The sequence below is a fragment of the Cervus elaphus genome, chromosome 21, assembly GCF_910594005.1.
Source record: "Cervus elaphus chromosome 21, mCerEla1.1, whole genome shotgun sequence".
NCBI classification, from domain to species: Eukaryota; Metazoa; Chordata; class Mammalia; order Artiodactyla; family Cervidae; genus Cervus; species Cervus elaphus.
In genome coordinates this window covers 44,524,104-44,547,735 of record NC_057835.1, presented here as the reverse complement: position 1 = coordinate 44,547,735, position 23,632 = coordinate 44,524,104, and the positions used below count along the sequence as shown (strand labels likewise).

Sequence of the window (23,632 nt, the reverse complement as noted above, 5' to 3'; positions counted from 1 at the left end):
TGCCATTTCCTTCTCCAATGCATGAAAATGAAAAGTGAAAGTGAAGTCGCTCAGTCGTGTCCGACTCTTAGCAACCCCATAGACCGCAGCCTACCAGGCTTCTTCATCCATGGGATTTTCCAGACAAGAGTACTGGAGTGGGATGCCATTGCCTTCTCCGAATTTTGACCCTACGTCGTAGCAATTTCAACGGAAGTTAGTATATTCACATATGGAATCAAAATTCCTAAACTATATAGTATTACAATTGATGCAGTGTGTTTTTATGAAATATTACAAGTATAATACTTCATTAAAATGATTAAATGAAAACAATATAGAAATGTCATATTTGTGTCCTAGAAAGGATGTAGAAGGAATTTCTGATAGTATAGGTTAATACATGATTAATCATACTACTTTTAATTATAAAGCATCCAAACATTAGACATCTATAAGATATGTCTTTACCAACAAGAGAATGTATTCCAGAATTAATTACAAAAACTGCTTTTACTGTGCTTATGTTTTTTAATTGAGAAGTCTGCTCTTTAAGCATTTTTAAATCACAGAACTAATCAGATAGAAATCAAGAGGAAACCAATAATCCAACTCACAGATTTGTTAAAACTTTGTATAAAAATGTTATGAATCTAAGAATGGAAAAAGCAGGATTATTAATCAACAAGTGGCTATTTTACAAAATCTAGTTAATAGTAAACTACCTGGGTTAGGGTGGCGAGGAGGATCAAAATGAATGTCAGACCAAGTTTGCTTCTCTTACTTGAAAAAATTACAATATATTGGGTTGTCCTAATTTGGGACTATGTAACTGCCAATCTCATGTTTCTAGTTTTACTATGAGAGTGAATTTTTTTAGGTACAAGTGTAGAAAGAAACTAGAAAACTCCAAAGTGCAGTTTCCTTCCTCCCTTTCTCCAATTAAAAAAATGAGAAATACCTAACCAACAGATCGGATGGTTCCAAAAGGGGCAAGTCTCTATACTGAAACACAATTCAAGTGAGAACATTCCAAATTAGGATTCTGTGAGACACTGAAAATTATGGCATGAAATATAGAAGAATAAACTTCTAATGCACCATAAAATGTCTTCCTCAAAACAAAAGAGATAATGGAAGCCCAGAGCATTTAATGGATAAAATATAATCAAATGAAACAGAAACATGTTCCAAGCTGAAAAGCAGCAATACTACTCAGTTCAGTTCAGTTGTTCAGTCATCGCTATTCTCACATAATTGTACAGTAGTTATAACCCAGTAAGATTAGGTTTAAAAACACTAAATATGTATAAATCTACAAATATATATATGTAGAAATAACATACGTAGTACCTGAAATATATTGTATTCATATAGTAAAGAATCACTTTAAAATTTCAAAAATAGTGCAAAAGCTTTTAAGTTTCATTAGATCCCATTTGTTTAGTTTTGCTTTTATTTCCAATATTCTGGGAGGTGGGTCATAGAGGATCTTGCTGTGATTTATGTCAGAGAGTGTTTTGCCTATGTTCTCCTCTAGGAGTTTTATAGTTTCTGGTCTTACATTTAGATCTTTAATCCATTTTGAGTTTATTTTTGTGTATGGTGTTAGAAAGTGTTAAGTTTTGAAAAATATACAGTGAAAACATAAATTTTCTTTGCAAAACTTGACTCTGGAGACAAAGATTATTCAAATGCTTCTCCAATAATTTGTTTATCTTAAATATAATCAAATATTTGAAACAGAAGACAGCTGTTCATGAAAACAGACATGTATAATCCATACATATGTATATATATTAATAGATACATAAGTGATTAAATACAATTAATATATAATACACATAAAATACTTAACTTACTATATAGCATTACATCCTGATAAACCCACCACTAACTGAAAATATTATAAATTGCAAATACTTATACTATACCCAGGGCTTCCCTGGTTGCTCAGATGATAAAGAATCTGCCTGCATTGCAAGAGACTGGGGTTCAACCCCTTGGTCTGGAAGGTCTCCTAGAGAAGAGAATGGCTACCCACTCTAGTGTTCTTGCCTGGAGAATTCCATGGACAGAGGAGCCTGGAGGACTACAGTCTATGGGTTCACAAAGAGTCAGACGTGGCCGAGCAACTGACACTAATGATGGCATACCCACAATCTACCAACCATCATAGTTTAGCATAGCGTACCTTCAGCGTACTCAGAACACTCACATTAGCCTACAGTTGGGCAAAATCAACTGATAGAAGCCTATTTTATAACATGTTGAACATCTCATTTGTTTTACTGAACACTACTGAATGTGAAAAACAGAATGGTTGTAAAGTATCAGTTGTGACGCATGGCTGACTGGGAGCAGAAGCTAGCTGCTGCTGCTGAGCATCACCAGAACGCATCAAGCTGCATATTGCAAGCCTGGGAAAAGGTCAAAATTCAAAAAATACTTTTTCCACTAAGTGAGTATCACTTTTGCACCATCGTAAATCTGAAGAATCATTAAGTTAAACCATTAAAAGTTGGGGAATGCCTCTATATATAATTTCTGTATGATATTTGTGCATACATGTATGCACGCGTATATTTAAAACAGGAATTTTCACTGTGTGCAATGTATCATCTGAAGATCAGATTATACACAAAAATCTATGCATCAAGCCTTTGGTGAATAGCTAATGAATTCAGCATTCAAATGGGGAATAAAAATATTGGTTTAGGAATTAAGGACAAACTTTTAAAAATGTTTTATACTTTTTACTTACAAGAATAAGGTTTGGTACACATGATTTGTGGCTTCCCAAGTGGCACAGTGGTAAAGAATCCGCCTGGCAAAGCAGGAGACACAGGTTCGATCCCTGGGTCAGGAAGAATTATTGGAGTAAGAAATGGCAACCCACCTACTCCAGTATTCTTGCCTGGAGAATTTCCATGGCCAGAGGAACCTGGTGGGCTACAGTCCATGGGGTCGCAAAGAGCTGGACACAGTGAATACACACGCATGCACATGCTCACATGCATACACACACAGATTAGACTCTACTAATAGAAATAAATGATTGCCAATTTGGCAAGAGCTGTTTATCACCACAAAATGCTCACTTGTTGAACAACTATGGCTCATATGTTAAATGGAAGGTTTTAGGCACTTTTTGTACTTGTTTGCTTAAACCAAAATGGTCCATATAGAAGTCATATAAAAATATAAAATTATGTGCTTTTTAAGCCAAACAAAATTGTTATCACACTAAAGCATGTCTGTGTACTAAAAGTACAGTTTTTGTAGGCAGGTGTTTCTGGTACTAGTTTTCATATTAATTGAGGCCTTATTTTTTTATTTCTGTTTAAAGGTTTTGCTAGTGATTGAATCTACTCGGTAGAACATAGTAATGAACAGTATTCCATTAAAATTCTTACATGTACACTCTAAATTCTTTGAGATTCAGTAAAATAGAAAGATACCATATACCAAGATTTCTTTGTATATGATGTACAGTAGAGTTACAGATTAATGTTCCTTTTTGGACAACTTAATGATATTGATTAACATTTTAAAAAACTTCAATAGTTACACATTTTAAAAAAAGGTTGGGGTACAAGGCAGATAGCGGGATTATCTCTAAAGGCTTTTGATAGAGAAAGTGCATGTTAACAAACTTTAGTTGCCCTCTCCCCAGAGTTTCAACACTGTATTACAAAAAAAAATTAAATTGTCAACTATTGCTTTTAAGACAGAGAACAGTTCCCACTTTCTATAACATTAGCTTCTGAAATCAACACCCATATTCAACAACCTTGATATCATGTCTGATAATGAGTCAGTGAAAAGAGTGACTAGACATATGGTACAATTCAGAAAAAGAGTAAGATGCCAACTGAGTTTTCCCAACTCATCCAATCAACTACTTGCAGAATTAAAAATAGAAGCTAAGTCTAATTCCCACAGCTTCTGCCAGATCAGAGCCTGACAACTTTGCATTGCAGTAGCTCCAACCTCTCCTGCCACTGGGATTACTTTTTTGAGACACCTTCCCATGAAGTTCAGTCATTTCAAGGCTTGGTTTAAACTAGAGAAAAGTAGGAAGAGGTTCACAAATTTGGGGAACAACTGTGGTAATGAGATCTCATTGTAAATTGCTCAGAAAAATTAAAAAGATAAAAGCTGGAAACATTAACCCTTACTATGTTATAAATTCTTCTTTATGTTACCTTCTTTAATCTTCATGACAACCCTGTGATTTTCCTGTTTAAATGTCAAGAAACAACTCACAGTGGTGAGTTTCTATCATAAAGATAGAAAACAGTAGGGGTATGATTCAAACTAGGTGGGGTTCAAGGTTCAAGCTCACTTCCCGAAAGACATGATTTGGACATAAATGGTAACCCAAACTCCCCAAAATAAATAAAACATTAAAGAGAGAAAGGGAAGAGGAGGGCCTAGTGATCAGCAAACCTTGAAGATAATGTCTATAACTTTTGACTGATCTTAAAAGTGACAAAAAGCTATTCAGAATAAATGTTATTAAATTAGACAAACTAAAAAAACTCTTCTATTTTACACTCACACACTTTGAAATCAACCAGATTGCTTTCCTTCCATTAATGCTGTACTGCCATTTTATTTCATTTTCCATTTCATTTATTAAGAGGTAATTCAAACACAATTATTTTACCTGAACAGTTTTTTGATTTTTTTTTTACTATGACCAAGATGCCAATCTTCCTCCCCTTATTGAATGGATTTTTTAATATCAGCTTATTTTAGTGTCAGATTTTAATTTCTGTAGTGAAATAGTGACTTCACAAATACAGAAATCTTCATAATCTTTAAAATTTGACTGGCTTTAAATCTGAATTTGAATTTGGTGGCTACAACCAATTCAAATTCAACATTATTTCTGCAAGTCCCAGATGCATTAAATTTTGTGAATGGAGAGAGAGCATTAGCACCCTGGTTGTTTTTCACTATACTTTGCTTACCAGAGACCCCAAGTGTGAAACCTCATGCAGAGAACTGTAAAAAATGGCCTAAAGACATCATTGACTTCTCTATTTATTCACATTCTGCAGTATACAACAAAAGGAACAAAGCAGGTTGTGTTGCTGTTACTATTGCAGTGACCAAGAATCCTCAGTCTCATAGTCATTGCAGTCCATTAAGATATGGGATTGTTGATTACCTAGGCCAAAGTTAGAATGCTTGTTTCATGTCTGCTTTTTAACGCCCGCTTGATTAGACAGCAATAAGCACAAAAGTAAATAGGGGAAATGTTTGTTAATAGGTTCCTCCATCCCAATCCACTAAAGAAACAGTATACTTTAAATACTGCTGTGAAATGTCTAGGGTGTGTCTGCCTGTATTCTTGCAACCCTTCACCTTTATGTAGCTTTTCAAAAATATGTTATAACACGTGGCTTCATCCTTGTCCTTTTAGCATGTTAATGTCTAATTAAGTAAAGCATGATGCAATCCCCAGCAAGCTCTCAGTTTCTCCTTTCTGGGACAATGCAAATCAAGACAGCCTTCTTCTAAGGAAGGTAGTTAAAAGTTTTGCCAATTGTGTTCACACTTCAGATATTCCAACATTACGTAGTTTAGCTTAAATAAGACACTTGCATCTTTGGGATTTAATTATTATGTTTTAAAATAAAGTTTAAAAGATACTCTAAAGAGAAACTAAGAAAAAACAACAAAAGATATACCATAATGCAGGTACATAAATGTGAAATAAGGCAGTTTTAGATTAAAAATTCAACTTTTTATTTTTTAAATTAATCTAATTAAAATCTTAGATTTTACTTAAAACTGGCTAAAATGGTAAACTTTATGTTATGGGACATTTTACCAAAATAAAAATGAACTATAAAATAAAGTAAAAATTTACCTCATATTAGGCATATTATGAAGTTTTCATAAACTTGCATTATTTTAGGAATTTATACAGCTATTATCATATTTGGGGACATATAAAGAAAGCAAAGTTCCAATAATTTGGCCATCTGATGCAAAGAGCCGACTCATTTGAAAAGACACTGATGCTGGGAAAAACTGAAGGCAGGAGGAGAAGGGGATGACAGAGAACAAGATGGTTGGATGGCATCACCGACTCAGTGGACATGAGTCCATTGAGCAAGCTCTGGGAGATGGTGGAGGACAGGGAAGCCTGGTGTGCTGCAGTCCATGGGTCATAAAGAGTCAGTCGGACATGACTGAGTGACTGAACAACAACAAAGAAAGCAACAGTTTAAGTAGTCTTCTTTTGAGTTCTTTCTCTCCATCTTTCCATCTCTCTCTGTTTTTTCTAGGTTAATGGTCTTCTCACACCTGTCTTTGAATACTAGCATCAGTAGGAAGCAGTTAGCTCGTACTGGTTTCCTTAAGTATCAGCTAAAAACCTTAATATACTTTTGTATTTGTAATTGTTTTAGAACCTGAGGGGGATGTCATTTCTTGGTAAAAGCAAATATATTACTGTAGATAGCATTATTAGAAAGAAATAGTAACTTTCAGGCAGACATACATCCATCCTAATGAAACTGAATATATTTCAGAGTAGCCTACACCACTCAATTGCTGGCAATGCTCTTCCACATATTTGGCAGTATAGTACTCCAAGTCTGAGAACTGTGTCTTTTTCATAAAAATGATTTTGATTGGAAAATCCTCAATAAATCATTTGGAATGTATAATATTTAGAGCTCCTTCTGGGATTCCTTTTCTATGAATCAAGGTTCTTTGACTCACTATCCTCCTTGGCACCTGCTTCCCAGTCTTCTCAGCTGCCTTTGTGCCAATGCTAGTGAAGAGTTCTGATTTTACGTCCTCAAGCTGGGATAACAATAAAAGGAGAACCTCATCTCAAGTACCAGACATATCTGGGCTATAAAGGACATACATGTTGTCAAAGTAAGTCCAGAGGAATCACCAAGTTTATTCCTGGCTCTAGTTGCCCTCACAGGAGGAACAACCAAAAATTATTTGGAAACAGGACACTATTTGAGAGAATCCCAGAACACAGAGGTGAGGCTGAAGCACCTTTGCACCACAGAGACCAAGACAGACTGTATTAGGCTGCATCGCTCCTCCCCCGGGCCAGGGGAGCACCACTGAGGGGCTGGTTCTTGCAGTCGGAGAAGAGAACTGGGGGACGGGCAGCACCGCCCCGAGCATCGGGGTAGCTTTGTGGGAGCCACTACTCTGATCTGCTCCGCTGGGTTTGCAGGGGAATCCGCAGGGCTTGACCACTGAAAGTTGGACTGTGATGAAGGGGTAAGGGACATGCAACAGCCAGTACATGGATTGTGACAGACAGAATTCACACCTGCAGTGCCCAAGTAATGATCACAACTAGTGTCTTTGTTCATCTAGAGAGCCAGGTTAGGGAGCACTCCAACCAGGGAAATCAGAGGGGTACAGATCCACCTGATTTTCATGAAGCCCTAGAGCCTGGTTTGCCTACCCCCAGGGAAAGAGCATAGTCACAGCCTACCAATGTGGAGAGTGTCTTCCGGCCATCTGGTCAAAAGGGCTGGCAATAAATCCTGGAAGCTGTGTGGCCCAATGGCACTCTAACCAAGAGGCAGGCAGGCAGAGCAATCACCCCCAAAGCAAAGACAGTACCGGTGTGGAGGGCTCCTATACTATGCTTAGGCAGGGAGATTAATCCTTAGCCAAGGCTGAGAGTAGCTCCCAGCTCCTCCCAACTGGGCAGCCTGTTGGAGACAGTAAGGGTAGCTGGAGTGGCCCTTCCCCAGTTCATGCATCCCCCCATCTCCACTCTGTGAAGAGTCTTCCTGCCCCAAATGACTAGAAGGGTTGGTGACAACTCCTAGAAATTGTGTGGCCCAGCAGTGTGCAAGCCTAGAGAAGGCACAGCTGATAGTTTGCAAAGCCAAGCCAGTGGCCTTGTTCAGTCCCAGAACCTGGCGTGTGGGTCAGGTTGAATTAAGATAACAAAAGAGCTTTACAGGCTTTAAAGGTGCTTCTCCTGCTGCTGTGCCTGAGCAGGGAATTTAATTCATAGCCCTACTATCACTGGAAAAAAGACTTCAGCTTGACTAACCAGGAGCCTATTCAGAGCACATGGGAAGCTGTATAGCCCATTCAACAGCCCTAGATACAGTGGCACTTGACCCCCCTCTGCAGAGCAAACCCAGTGTCTTCACCTGACCAGGGAATTCAGGGCACGCTCTGGCCTGACTTGGGTCCCCAAACAATGAGCTATAAATATAGGTTCTGTGTGCTGCCCTGCTGCCCTGCCAAGAAACCAATTCATAGCCCCGTATACTACTGAATATAATCACCAGTAAAGTCTGGAGGAGGAGCCAAATTAATCAAGTATCCAGATACCAATGTAAGGAATCAAGGATCACAAAAAATTAGGCAAATATGACACCACCAAAGGAAACTAATAAAGCTCCAATAAATGACCTTAAAAAAGTGAAGATCTAGGAACTGTCAAAGAATTCAGAATAATCCTCTTAAGGAAGTTTAGTGAACTACAAGAAAACACAGACAAATAACCGAAATTAGGAAAACAATGGTGAACAAGACAAGATGTTTGACAAGGAAATAGAAGCATTAAAAAAATAAAAATAAAAACATGAATACTAGAATTAAAAAGTACAATAACAATAACTGAACTGAAGAATTCAATAGAGTATCAAAGGTAGATTCAACCATGCAGAAGAAAGGATCAGCAGACTAGAGGATAAGACATTAGGAATTATCCAATGAAAGGACAAAAGAAAAAGAATAAATGATATACATGTTATGGGAATTCCAGGAGAAAAGAAAAGAAGGGACAGAAAGTATATTCAAAGCAATAATGGTTGAAAACTTCTCAAACCTGGGATGACAAATGGATATCCAGATCCATGAGGCCCAAATGACCCCAAATAGGTTGGACTCAAATATGGCTACATTGATACACATTGTAATTAAATTGTCAAAAGTCAAAGACAAAGAAAGAATTTTAAGAGCAGAAAGAGAAAAGAGAAAAGGTCCATATAAGGGAACTCTGGGATAACTGGATATTCACATGTAAAAGAAACTGGACCAATAAATCTTATTACACTCACAAAATTAACTTCAATTGGATTAAAGACTCAGGTGTAAGACCAGAAACTATGAAACTGCTAGAAGAAAACATAAGCATAAAGCTCACTGCAGGGTCTTGGTAATGACTTTTTGGATAAGTATAAGTTTTGTTTTGTGATGCTTACTATGTTTCTTAATATGGATGAACCAATATCCATTTAAGGGCATGTAAGTTCACAATAACTTTTGTGAATATGACTATTTGAATGTACTTTCATTATTTATTTATTATGTAAGGATTTTAAACAAGTAAAGTGGTACTTGCAGACATTATTTAGAGCCTAACTTGGCTTTTGACTTCCAAGGTAGCACAGTAGCAAAGAATCTGCTTGCCAATGCAGGAGATGCCAGAGATGCAGGTTTGATCCCTGGGTTGGGAAGATCCCCTGGAGGAGGAAATGGCAACCCATTCCAGAATTCTTGCCTGAAAAAAATTTCATGGACAGAGGAGCCTGGTGGGCTACAGTCCACAGTGTTGCAAAGAGTTGGCACAACTGAGTGACTAAATACACACACACACCCAACTTGGCTATTAGAGTAGGTGGATATATACTCCTGGAAAATAATAACTCATTTCTTCACTAAAATCAAATTGCTGAACATCTAGTTTGCATATACATAGCTAAGAACTGTATTATGAGTTGTAGGTAATAAAAAGTTGTTAGGCACAGACTCTGCTCTCTAGGCCTGTTTTACAAGAGCAGATCATGTTCAAACTAAAGGGCAGACCAAAATGGAAAATGCCATAGGAATTTAGACAAGGGAGAAACACATCTGAGACATGAAGGAAGGTGGGTAGGCTTATGGAGAAGGCTTCATGGAAGAGGCAGTATAAGATGTGAATAAGTTTTCAACATGTTGCAGGGTGAGTGAATGGAACAAAGAAGACATACAGGTGTGATGTCATGGGGCACAAACTGGAATAAAGACTACTTGGTCTTGGTTGGTCATGGGGTAATTTAAGGGGATTTGTAAGAAACTAGAAAAAAAATCCCATGATCAGAGGAGCCTGGCAGGCTACAGTTCAAGGTGTCGCATAGAGTCAGACATGACTGAGCATGCATGCATAATGACAGCAAAGTTACTGATAACACTGACCACCCACCAGACTAAATACAGTTTTACTTGATTGGAAAGCAACAGACTGATTTCAAATCTATCTTGTCAAAACTACAAAACATTCCTACAGTTCATTTAACATCTAATAGTGCACACCCTTCTATTTGGTGTTCCTCCTCCTTAATACCAGGCGATTAATTTTTCCTTTCTCTGGGAAACATTTAAAAAAAAGGAAATAAAGTAATAAATCAGTTTCAGTCAGGATATCACACCACTGTTTCTTCCCAAGGCTTTGAATTTAGAAACTTCTCTCAGAAATTGTTTAAATGTAACAAAGTCTAAGTTCAGAAATCCCTTAAATTTATTTATCTTAATTAGTTGCACTACAGTAGGAAATTATATTTTCTATCTGGGTTTTCTTTTTTCCCTAAAGGCTTCTCCAACCATAATCTATAAGTTAGTACATTCATCTCACCTGTAAAATCACTGGCAGGTAAGATGATTTTAGGCAGCACCAGTCCCCTAGTCCTGACCCACTTCTTGCCAAACAATTCAGATTCTTCAGAAACCAAGTAACAGACACTTTCAATTTCTAATCATCATTAGCATATTTTCATGTACTATCTTCAACATAAATACGCCTTTTAAAATTACAGAAATTTTTATTGTACGTAAGATCAATTGCACTAACCTGTATTTCATAGACCGTGGACTATTCTTTTAAAAATGAAATATTATTTACTATGCTTTTCACTTATTACTCAGAATAGTTATTCATATGGTTAAACATTTTACGATTAGGTAAAAAAGGTGGTGAAAGAAAGGGTTTTGCTGTTTTTGTTCTTTGTTTCCCTGTCTAGTTGATGTGCCTTGTGTCAAAATTTCAGGATCTTGAAAATTTAATATCTCAAACCCAAACCACATTCAACAGATAATAATAATAACAACAAGCCAAAAAATTTTTCGGTACAAAGGTTTTCATGATTCAGAGGAACAGTTCCTGGAGTGGACCACTTGGAGTGAAATTCCACCCCCCACCCCTACTCCTTCTGCCTCATATACTGAAGGTAGGAACAAAGAAACCAAGTCAAATTTTTCCACAGTGTACTTATAAATAGAGAATCTGTAATCAGAAAAACAATAATGATATATAAATAGAAGTAACATGATTTTGCAGAACCAGTATCTTTGTCTAAAAGCCATATAAAAAAAAAAAAAGGTAAGCAGAGGTCAATTTTTTAGCTATAAAACCCTGGTCCTCTTTTTCATTGATCTCCTCTCTCAATGTGTTAAAATTGCAGGGCTTTGGAGTCAAACTGTCTCTATAATTTCAAATGTAAAGAGAATAAATGTCTTTCTAAATAGAATATTATTAACACACTGACACCACAGTTCGGCTTAGTGCAACTGTTCTCTGTTGGGGAAGGGGCACATTTGCAATTCCCATCACAGCCATCTTAACCATTTCACAGAATATCGTTCAAGCGCACGTCCTTAGGTGGGCCACAGGAATGGGCCCTTTAGCTCAGTAGCAAGGCGTCTGTGGGGAAATCCGAGGTCGGAATCCCTAAAACCTTGAGGATGCCCCAATAACCCGAGGCTTAGACTGGCCAGCTCCCCTGGCTTTCTCACTGCCTGTGGGGAAAGCCTCCGGAAACTCTTTTGAGGTATTGGGGGAATCCTAGGACAAAACGCGCGGCTTGCTTTGGCCGGAGGACTTGCTTCATACCCTACCCAGCTAGGTGTCTCACAGCCTTCTAAAAAAGGCTTCAAGAAAAACGGGATAGGCTGGCATTCACATCCCTACTTCCACCTATTCTTAGGCACAGGAGCAAAATTCGTTAGGTATCGCTCTCTTTCTCACAGCCCGACGGATTCTGCTGTCCTCGAAACCCGTCTAGGGTAGCTGCAGGGACTCCAACGAAGCGAGTTATCGGAAACCATGTTGGTACTGGGCTGAAAGGACTTTTTTCATGCCCTGTATTTGGGGGAAGGACACGAGTAACAATCCAAACGTGGTGGGGGGCAATGCCCTTTCTGAGTCCTTGACAAAATCAGTCATGGAAAGGAGGTGGTGGACAGGGGCTGACAAGAGCTGGCCGGGGGATAGCCACAGCATCCACGGGAGGAAAAAAAATCAAGATTGACAAGAGAAATGAAGGGAGAAGTGGAGCCAAGTGCTGCACAACCCAAGCTGAACTCCGAAGGCAAGTTTCACCTCGGATCTGAGACTCTTTCTAAGGGCTGGGTGTTGAAGCGGGCGTTTGACGTCGAAATGTGCACGGAACCCATTCTGAGCACTGGAAAGGGAGAAGATGGGAGGAAGGCAAAAGAAGAGGGAAGATTTTCGATGACTTCTCCAAGCTCCTGCCAAGGACCTGCTGCTCACAAACCAGAAAACACCCAAGCGAAGGTTGAAGGCAGCAACGTTAAAAGTGCAACTCAAAATTATTTTACATTTTGAATACTCTTTAATATCTAAGTGAGTCTAGCATTGCCACGGTCGATTAGCTTTAATATGAATATAGAGGCTGACCGCCTTCTTTGTCTGCCCCAAAACACCGCTCCTCCGATCTCAAGCACTTGATTAACATTTCCAGTTGTTGCTCCTTCACCCCAATACAGAATGCAGCAGGGACAGTCGCCTTCTTCCCAGGGTATCGCAAACCCCATTATTAACCGAGCGCAGAGCACCGCGCAGCGCGGCCGAAGGTAGTGATAGCCCGGCAGCTTACCTTCTCGGGCGCGATCGAGTCAGCGCACGTCCCAGGCGCCCGCTGCCCCGGGCCGCAGTGCCGCCGCGCGGGCCGCTGCGTGGTCAGCTCAGCCGGCCCCCACCCCAGCTGCCAGCTGCTGCAGCCGCTCCCGCCGCCGAGCTCCGGCCGCATGAAGTCATCCCCCGCCCCGGGCCGGATCGCCACACTCCGCGCCAGCCGCGGGGGGAGAGGGACCTCTCCCGGCGGCGGGCACCCGCGCCCGGAAGCTGCGCCCGACGATCGCCCGGGTTCCCGGCTTTGGGATTATTTCCTATGAATGCTTTTTACCGAAGAAGCGTCGCCTGAGGGTGGACCGAGAGAGAAGAGGCCGAGAGACTCTCTCTGCAGAGCGCCTCTTTCCCGAGCTCTCCCCTGTCACTGCCGCCTCATGGACAGCTCCATTCCGCCGTGTGGGTTTCCCACCCTCCTCATCTTCCTCATCAGTATTGTTCATTTTGCTGAATTTGAGAGTGCGATTCGCTTTGGAGCTAGCATTCAAGCACTCCGAAAATATTTTAAATTGACAACTAGATTTCTAAGCCCCTTGTAGCAGGCTCCACTTTCCTCCAATACACACACACACACACACACACACACACACTCGCGCACGTACACACACAGTCAAACCACTCACAATTATGAAAGCCGGGACTTCTCGCTGTCTTACCTACGTAATGGAACAGGAAACTCCCAAAGGAGTGAAGTAGGACCGGCTAGAGAAAGCACTCAAGGAAAGAGGGGTGGCCCAGGATTTTTTTTGCTGTTCAGTAGAGTACTTAGTGAACAGATGTTTCCCCTCTAATACCTCCCATATCAGCCCTCCCTCACGTGGGGTGGCTGCTCTGGTGAGAGCTATAACATTTGGAAACAAAGAAGCTGAATCCCCATTAACAGATGGCTGTATCTCTTTCTTTCCTGAAGGATTTTTGTCAGACTTGCATTGGGAATAATATAAGCATATATGCATATAAGCCCTTCTCTCTTTAAATTGGCAGGTATCTCTGTCTCTCTCTTAGTCTTCCTTCTCCCTCCCTCTCCTAAGCTGTTCAGATTAACAATTTGGGGATTTAGAAGAAAGGGAAAAAATGCCAAAGAGATGCCCTCTTTACAGCTAAACCAGGGTTTCTTTTCCCAATGTTGAGTTAGTCCCAGTGAGAGAGGCTCTTTGTCACTGGGGTTCTGTGGGTGAAGTTCTTACACTCAACTTCCTTTTGGAATTGCCCATCACTGCAAGGAGATCAAATCAGTCAACCCTAAAGAAAATCAACCCTGAGTATTCATTGGAAGGACTGATGCTGAAGCTGAAGCTCCAATACTTTGACCACCTGATGTGAAGAGCCAGTGGACTCATTAGAAAAGACCCTATTGTTGGAAAGATTGAAGGCAAAAGAGGTCAGCAGAGGATGAGATGGTTAAATAGCACCAAGATTCTGTGGACATGAATTTGAGCAAACTCTGGGAGATAATGGGGAATAGAGGAGTCTGGCATGCTAGAGTTGATCCATGGGTTTGTAAACAGTCAGACTCAACTTAGTGAATGAACAACAACAACAGGTTTAGCCCAGTTTTATGCTTGAATTTGTCCAGAAACCTAAAGAGTGTAATTGCACAAGGCCAAGGCAGTACCCTTGATCTAGAAAGAGTCCCCAAACCTCTGTTTAGTGGCTCCAAAATTAGGAGGTAGTGTAGCAAACAGAATCCAGTGAGACTCAGAATTCTTGACCCTAAAATGCAAGCTAAAACAATCTAATTCATTTCTCTGAGCTTCACTTTCATAAAATTACACCATGAATACCACCAAAGAGCAGGGGATATGTATCAAAAGGTGTGTGTAATCTGAGTGGGAATATTGCATCTTTAATTTCACTAATCTCTAGCTTCAACAGTGTTTAGCATCTCCTTTAAGTATAAATGCAGACATCAAACCACAATAGTATTGGGATGCCTGTGACTTTGTCACTAGTAGATGTCACAGATAGTTTCCTATCGCAGTTTTTATAGCTATCTCAAAGTATCACTGAAGGAAGAAACAGAACAGGCTCTATCTTGAAAGCAGGACTCCATCTTGGGCCGGACTGTGGACTTCGAGCTCTATGCCCAGTACCTATGGAAACGACGTACCAGCTGGAAAACCAGGCCCCCGGAAGGAAGAGCCCTAGGGTTCTCCATCACCTAGAAGAATACCCTAATCATCTGTGTGACTGAATAGAATCATACATTCCATATACTTATTGGGGTATGACCACAGACCTATTGATAATTGTCCACTGTTAACTACCTAGGCTTAAGACTTATGAATCATGGGTTAACTTTGATTGTATTGTTGTAGGAAGGGGGACCCCCTTCTAGGGCCCGAAGTTGGGCTCTTGTCTAACACTTGGAAAAGAATTGTCTGAGGTTCACGTGCTGACAAAGCAAGAGATTTTATTGGGAAGGACACCCGGGTGGAGAGCAGGAGGGTAAGGGAACCCAGGAGAACTGCTCTGCCGCGTGGCTTGCAGTCTTGGGTTTTATGGTGATGGGATTAGTTTCCGGGTGGTCTTTGGCCAATCATTCTAATTCAGAGTCTTTCCTGGGGGCGCACGCATCGCTCAGCCAAGATGGATGCTAGCAAGAGGGATTCTGGGAAGTGGACGGACAGGTAGTGTCTCCTCTCGACCTTTCCTGAACTCTTCCCGCTGGTGGTGGCTTATTAGTTCCATATTCCTTATCAGGATCTCCTGCCATAAAACAACTCATGCAAATGGTTACTATGGTGCCTGGCCAGGGTGGGCAGTTTCAATCAGTGTGCTTCCCCTAACAGTATCTTTCTTTTTCTTTGTTCAGACTAGGTTCAGGGAATTTGGGGAGGCGGGGTTTGTGTATGTACCCTTAGGGTATATAAGGTTTTTACAAAAACTGGTCGGGCCCTTGGTTAAGAGGAGACTCTGACTTGGGCCTGCTGGTGTAATAAATTGCACTCCACTATCTGCACTGTCCTTCTGAGTGAGTGTGTTTCCCGGAACGCGTGGCTACATCACTACCCTGATGTTACAGTCAAATCATCATTATGTTTTTAATTTTACTAAATAGACTATATATTTTTAGAATTTTTAGATATACAGAAAAAATTAAGATAGTGCTACTGAGCCCAAGTTCAGTCTGTTCTTTACACAGCGGATCAATAAGTTGGGAGATGAATGTTGAGGAAAGGAGTAACAACTTTATTCAGAAAGCTGGCAGACCAAGAAGATGGCAGGCTAATGTCAAAATACCTATCTTATCAGGGTCTGGATTCCAGGTTCTTTTATAGAACACAGAGGGGGAGAAAGTGAGGAAGTAAAGTAAAAAGGCTATTTATCTCACAAATATCTCCTGGGATGACCAGCCTCGGGGCAGGCATGAGTTAATTTCTTATTTCTTATAGCTGTTCTCATTTGGGCTTCATTGTAGCTTAGTTGGTAAAAGAATCTTCCTGCAATGCAGGAGTCCTGGGTTCGATTCTTGGATCTGGGAGATTACCTGAAAAGAAATGGCAATCCATTCCATTATGCTTGCCTGGAGATTCCCATGGACAGAGTAACTTGGTGGGCTACAGTCCATCGGGTCCCAAGAATTGGACATGACTTAGCAACCAAGCTACCATTTTCCTGTGGACACAGTCAAGATGTTTCCCTGAACAAAGACACTTCTGTTTAGTATTCAGGCAGAAGGGCAGGGTTCCCTGAGGCAGACTATTATATAGTAATATAGAGTGTGTATATATATATATATATATATATATATATATATATATATATATATATAGTATATATAGTAATCTTTTAGCAAACAAAAGCTATGGGAAACAGAGGGTAAAGTAAAAGAAACAGATTCTTCCCTGTAACAATAGTTTGGAATTAGTCCATTCCTGATTTCCTCTATTATTAATACTTTCCACTATAATAGTAGTTTTGTTAAAAGTAATGAGCCTATATTAATACAATAATATTAACCAGAGTTTGTACTTTATTCAGATTTCTTCGGCTTTTGTCTGACTTCCTTTGTTCTGTTTCAAGCTTCCCTCCAGGACACCACAGTACATTTAGTTGTCAAGTCCCTTAGGCGCCTCCAGGCTGTGATAGTTTCTCAGGCTTTTCTTGTCTTGGATAACCTTGACAGGTTTGAGAAGTAGTGATCAAGTATTTTGTAGCATACCTCACTAATGTAATCTGTCTAATGCTTTTCCATGATAAGACTGGGATTATGGTTTATTGGGAGAACACTCAGATAAAGTGTCATTTTTATAATGTCATATCAAGGGTACATACTATCAATGTGATTTGACTGCTGATGTTGACCTTGATAACCTGGTTGAGGTAGTGTCTCAGATTTCTCCTCTGTAAAGTTACTCCTTCACCCCCTCCATACTACACTTGTTGGGAGGAAGTCACTGTTTGAAGCCCACACCCAAGGAGTGAGAGTTTTGCTTCACATCCTTGAGGACAGAGTATGCACATAAACTATTTGGAATTCTTCTGCATGGGAGATTTGTCTGTGTGCTAAGGCACTTCGGTCGTGTCCGACCCTTTGCAATGTGCTACTGATGCATTGTAGCCCATCAGTCTCCTCCGTCCGTGAGATTCTCTAGGCAAGAACACTGGAGTGGGTTGTCATTTCCTCCTCAAGGGTATCTTTCCAACCCAGAGATCGAACCCACATTTCTTATGTCTCCTGCATTGACAGGTTTGTTCTTTACCACTTGGAGCACCTAGGAAGTTCTATTTTCCCCTAAATATCAATTAATTCAATAGTTTATTTGTATCAGTAGATACATGAATATTTATTTTATACTTTGGGTTATAATCCAATAGTACTTTATTTTGTTGTTTAAATTGTTCCAGCACTCACCACTGGGAGCTTTCTCTATTGGTGCCTATCTTTTTTTGACATACACCTTTCGGATGTGTGTGTGTGTGTGTGTGTGTGTCTGTGTCTGTGTCTGTGCATGTGTGTGTACTTGTGTTTAGCGTGTGTGTGTGTATGGGTGTGTTTAACACTTCCTGACTTTCTGGTACCACAAGATGCTCCAGGCTCATTTTGTGTATTTCCTGTCCCAGTTCTCTAAGGAACACTGATTTCTTTTATTGGGGAGTGGTAATAGAAACCAAAATCTGGGTTCTAGATGTGCTGATTGTTAATGGGATACTATTTCTTTAGGTTCTCTTAACTGAGAGAGCAAAGAAATATATATCTATACTAACCCATGGATATACACATATCAATAAATACTTTTGTATATACCTATTGATATATCCGCTTCCCTGGTGGCTCAGTGATAAAGAATCTGATTTCTAATGCAGGTGATGCAGGTTCAATCTCTGTGCTGGGAAGATACCCTGGAGAAGGAAATGGCAATCCACTCCAGCATCCTTGCCTGGAAAATCTCATGCACAGTGGAGCCTGGTGAGTATAGTCCATGGGGTCACAGAGAGTCAGACACGGCTTAGTGACTAAATAACAAATTTATATACCTATATTGAGCTGAGTATATACTGATAGCTGCACTATAATCCATTAACAGATTATTTTAGCTTTGTCTTCTTTATCCATAAATTCATATTTCAGTACTGAGAAATGTGGCTTCCACCATCCACCATCTATTTACTTAATTATTCAGTTCCCATGCACATGTATCAGAATTGTTAACCTAGGCCCACAACAACAACTATTTTTAGTATAGTAGTTAATAGAATCTCTGTTACATCTTGTTATTTAATGAGTTTAAATGCCCATACACTTCCATATCACAAATTTGTTTTGTAAGTTATTCTAATAACTACATTTAAAAATTAGTAATTAGGGATATCCCTGGTAGCCCAGTGGTTAAGAATCTGCCTGCCAATGAAGGGGACAAGGGTTTGATCCCTGGTCTGGAAAGATTCCACATGCAGCTGAGCAGTTAAGCCCAAGGACCACAACAATTGAAGCCGACGTGCCCTAGAGCCCATCCCCTGCAACAAGAGAAGTCACCACAATGAGAAGCCTGTGCACTGCAGCTAGAACCAGCAACAGAGATCTAGCTCAGCCAGAAGTAAATAAAAATTTTAAAGTATTTAAAACAGTAGTAATTAGTTTCATTTGAAATTTATATATTACATTTTATAAATTTAAAAGTATTATTTTAAGAAGATTTAAATGGGATTGTCAAAGGGATTCACAGTAAAAAGAAGGTTAGAATCTCAACTGCAGGAAGATTATTGTGAGGTTATAATGAGATGATGTGAAGTTATCCGGTACAGGTGTTAAGAAATAACAAATAATAAATACCTTGAAAGAGAGAGCATGCTAAGCCTTAATAATTTATAATTTAGTTGAAGTACTTGCTAGATATCAGGTATTGGAGGTAAAAGTTCATGTAATGTTAAGGGGAGGATGAGAAGATGAGGGAAGCCAGAAGACCAGGGTGACTGTGAAGGTAAGGGGATTTGTAGTTGAAGAGACTAGGGCTTGGATCCTACCATTCATAGCCTGATTTTGTCTCATTTTTGAAATAAGGAGAACAATGGCTATTACATAGGCTTGTCCTTAAGAGCCAAAGTGGATGTTTAATTGTGTCTTTTAATTTGTGTGAGGCAGTGGGGATTAAGTGTGGTAATTTGGGACAATCCCATAACATACCATATCATCCTTCCTACTATAGTTTTAATTCTATGAAGTTGGACTTACTGGAGTTTCTTATAATAGATTAGTGTCCTTCATCCATCAAAGTACTCTTGCCAGGTGCTTTTTTTTTTTTAACTGGAGGACAATTGCTTTATATTATTGTGTTGGTTTCTGCCATACATCAACATGAATCAGCCACAGGTATGTCCCCTCCCTCTAGAACCCCCCTCCCATCTCCTACCCCCATCTCACCCCTCAATGTTGTCACAGAGCACTGGGTTGAGCTCCTTGTGTCACAGAGCAAATTCCCACCTGCTCTCTATTTTGCATATGGTAATGTATATGTTTCCATACTATTCTTTCAGTTCTTTCCCTCCAACTCCTTGCCCTACCATGTCCACAATCTGTTCTCTATGTCTGCATCTCCATTGCTGCCCTGAAAATGGGTTCATCAGTACCATCTTTCTAGATTCTATACACATGTGTTAATATACAATATTTGTCTCTGTTTCCAACTTACTTCACTCTGTATAATAGGCTCTAGTTTCATCCACCTCATTAGAACTGACTTGAATGCATTCTTTTTTATAACTGAGTAATATTCCATTGTATATATGTACCACAATTTCTGTATCCATTCATCTGTTGATATACATCTAGGTTGCTTCCATGTCCTAGCTATTGTAGAAAGTGCTGTAATGAACACTGGGGTACACTTTTTGACATCCATCACAGCAAGATCCTCTTTGACCCACTTCCTACAGTAATAGAAATAAAAACAAAGGTAAGCAAATGGGGCTTAATTAAACTTAAAAGCTTTTGCTCAGCAAATTAAACAATAAACAAGATTAAAAGACAACCCTTAGAATGGAAGAAAATAATTGCAAATGAAACAACTGACAAAGGATTAATTTTCAAAATATACAATCAACTCATGCAGCTCAATACCAGAAACACAAACAACCCAAAATCAAAACATGGGTGGAAGACATAAATATACATTTTTCCAGAGAAGACATACAGATGACCAACAAACACATGAAAAGATGCTCAATATATCTCATTATTAAAGAAACGCAAATCAAAAGTACAATAAGGTATCACCTTACACCAGTCAGAATGGCCGTCATTAAAAAACCTACAAACAATAAATGCTGGAGAGGATATGGAGAAAGGGGAATTCTCTTGCACTGTTGGTGAGAATGGAAAATGATACAGTCACTCTGGAGAACAGTATGGAGATTCCTTAAAAAACTAGAAATAGAACTACCATATGACCCAACAATCCCACTACTGGGCATATACCCTGAGAAAACCATAAATGAAAGAGACATATGTATGCCAGGTTCTTTTTACTCATAGAAGTCAGTAAGTATTGAGGGTGCTAGGGGAAAAGCAAAAATTAAAGCTATCAAATGGCAGGAATTAACTGCTTCAGATACTATACCATGGTGAGAGACATAGGGGTAAACAGAAAGTTACAAAGTGAACTGAAAAATGTCTTACATCAACATGTAGGGTTTGCATCTGTGTGCTTGGAACTTGACATACACCTATATGCCAAATAATTTAAGTTAATGAGTAATGACTAAGGTGAGGTGAAACAGATCAATTTTTTAATCTATGACCTTTCATCGCACAATCCTTTTTGTTTTGTTTTTTGAAAAAAACAATCTTCAGATTGTGACTTTGAGGTCTGCAATGCTTCCTTTTTGATATCCTGGAATTAGAGGTGGAATAGCAAATGATGCCATGAGTTTCCACAGTGGACAGACAATATGAAACCTGAGCCAGAGGCCCTCCATGCCTAAAGCTGTCAGCATTAGAACCACTGCTTTGGGTTAAGGAGTCCTTCCAGAAAAGACTCATTAAAATGCAAATACGCTATCTGAAGGAGTAACCCTGTATCCAGTATCTCATTAGCAGGCATTAACAATTTAGTAGAGATTAGCCTCTCAGATTTATTATGGAGAGGGGTTGCCAGGGTGATTTGGCCCACGCATCTGTCATCCACTGACTGCCAGGTCTCCTGCCCTCATCACTACATATGGGTCTGCCCTAACTAAGCTAGGAACTTAGTTAACTAGGAAAGAATTGAGCGCTTAGTCCAAGACAATCAATTTTGTTTTATATAATTGATTTATGAGAAAGGATAGGAGGAGGATTTCTATAATAATAGTACTTTTGTGTGTGTTGAGGGGAATAACTGCTCAGCTTAAGTTGACTAACTATGTTCTACAGAATTCTAAAAGTTTAATGACAAACATCTGTCTTTTCAATGAGGTCAGAAAGTATATCATGTAAATTATGCACAAATGTAGTTCAGGGATAGCAAATCTATAGCAACAGAAATAGAACTGTTTTCAGGTAATTAGTTTTAGGTAGGTTTAATTTTCTGCATTAATAAGAAAGCACTGATATAGGAGTATTAGAAAATGATCATTGTCTGAAGATTGGTATTTGATATTGAATATCTATAGCAGAAATAGGAAAATGAGAGAAGGGAAGTGATTACAAACAGAAGAGAAACTGTTTCTTTAGACATTGCTAAAAATTCACCTTGTTTTAGCTAGTAAGGAGTTGCCAGATAATACCATATCTATATAATACAGGTAGTATTCTGTAATTGGAACTCAAGATTTAATTGTAAAATGTATATATTTACTTAAGTGAGATGCTTGGTAAATGGCATATGATATATTCAATAGTGTGGTGTAACTAATTCTCAAATAAACTCTTTTTAAAATACATTATCTTGTGAAGTCATGAAATAAAACAATCAGGCCAATGGTTTTTAAATTTCTTAACCTCAAGTTTTTAAAGAATCTGACAAAACTAAAACCAAAATCTCTCCTGGAGAAAAGTAGGCTTTGAAGAAAACTTTTCCATTGTAATAAATAGATTCTGTGTGTGTGCTTAGTCACTTCAGTCATGTCCAGCTCTTTGTGACCCTATAGACTGAAACCCACTAGGCTCCTCTGTTCATGGAATTCTCCATGCAAGAATACTGGAGTGGGTTGCCACTTCCTTCTCCAGGGGATCTGCTGCACCCAGAGATGGAACCCACATCTCCTGCAGATCTCCTGCACTGCAGGCAGATTCTTTGCCACTGAGCCACTGGGAAGCCCCAATAAATAGATTATTGAATAGTTTTTATAAATATTTGTCTCTATTTTTCAAATCAAATTTAAGCTAATAAAAAGAGGAAATTTAAATTTAATTAAAAAGCAAGTTTCAATGAAATGCGCTTGGTCATCAGGCAAGTTAATATCCATTTATTCAGTAGATATTGAAGGAGTGTCTAATTTGTGCCACTGTTTTAGACACAAGAGATACAGGAGTGAACAAATAGATCTCTTCTTCATGGAGCTCACTTTTCAGTAGAAGGAAATGACCATAAATGCATAAATATAACCTGCTAGTTGGTAGAAAGGACCATGAAGGAGCAGCATAATGATGCAAGGGCTGGGTCAACTATACAGGGTGTTTAGGGAACATTTGAGTAGAGATTTGAAAGAAGTGTGAGAACAAGCCATATGAATACATTGGAAAAAGAGGCTTGGCATATGTAGGTGGTTGGGCTTATACTATCTGCGTTTCAGAGACTGGGAGGATAGTTTGTCTGAGTGAAATGAGCTGGTTATGGCATCAGTGACTCAATAGACATAAATTTAAGCAAGCTCTGGGAGATGGTAAAGGACAGGGGACCCTGGTGTGCTGCAGCCCATGGGGTCGCAAAGAGTTGCACATGACTGAGGGACTGAACAACAACAAAATCAAAAGGGAAATTGCTAAGAAGTTGGGATTAGAAAGTTAAGTGAGTAAAAGATTAATTTAGGGCCTTTAAGGTAGTGGTCACAAGAGAACTTTAGAGGATTAAGGGTCTACTTTTGAGCAAACTAAAATTGTGATACCTACCAGATCTTAGTGAATATGTAAAGTAGACAACTGGATATACTCGTCTGAAATTCAGTAGCAAGAGGCATCATGGCTGTAGATGAAAATTTGTAAATCATCATGGTATGTAAATGGAGAAAGAAATGGCAACCCACTCCAGTATTCTTGCCTGGAGAATCCCATGAACAGAGGAGGCTGGTGGGCTACTGTTCCTGGGG

At 39.3% G+C, this 23,632-nt stretch overlaps 1 protein-coding gene across 1 annotated transcript in view; it reads right to left on the bottom strand.

Moving 5' to 3' along the window:
- The window catches only part of PKIA (cAMP-dependent protein kinase inhibitor alpha), a 98,171-nt gene extending 85,171 nt beyond the window's left edge, over positions 1–13,000 (bottom strand). Inside the window, exon 1 of the mRNA XM_043880051.1 lies at positions 12,873–13,000. The gene's annotated coding sequence lies outside the window, so the exon portion shown is untranslated. The remainder of the gene's footprint in view (positions 1–12,872) is intronic.
- Between the last annotated feature and the right edge of the window lie 10,632 nt (positions 13,001–23,632).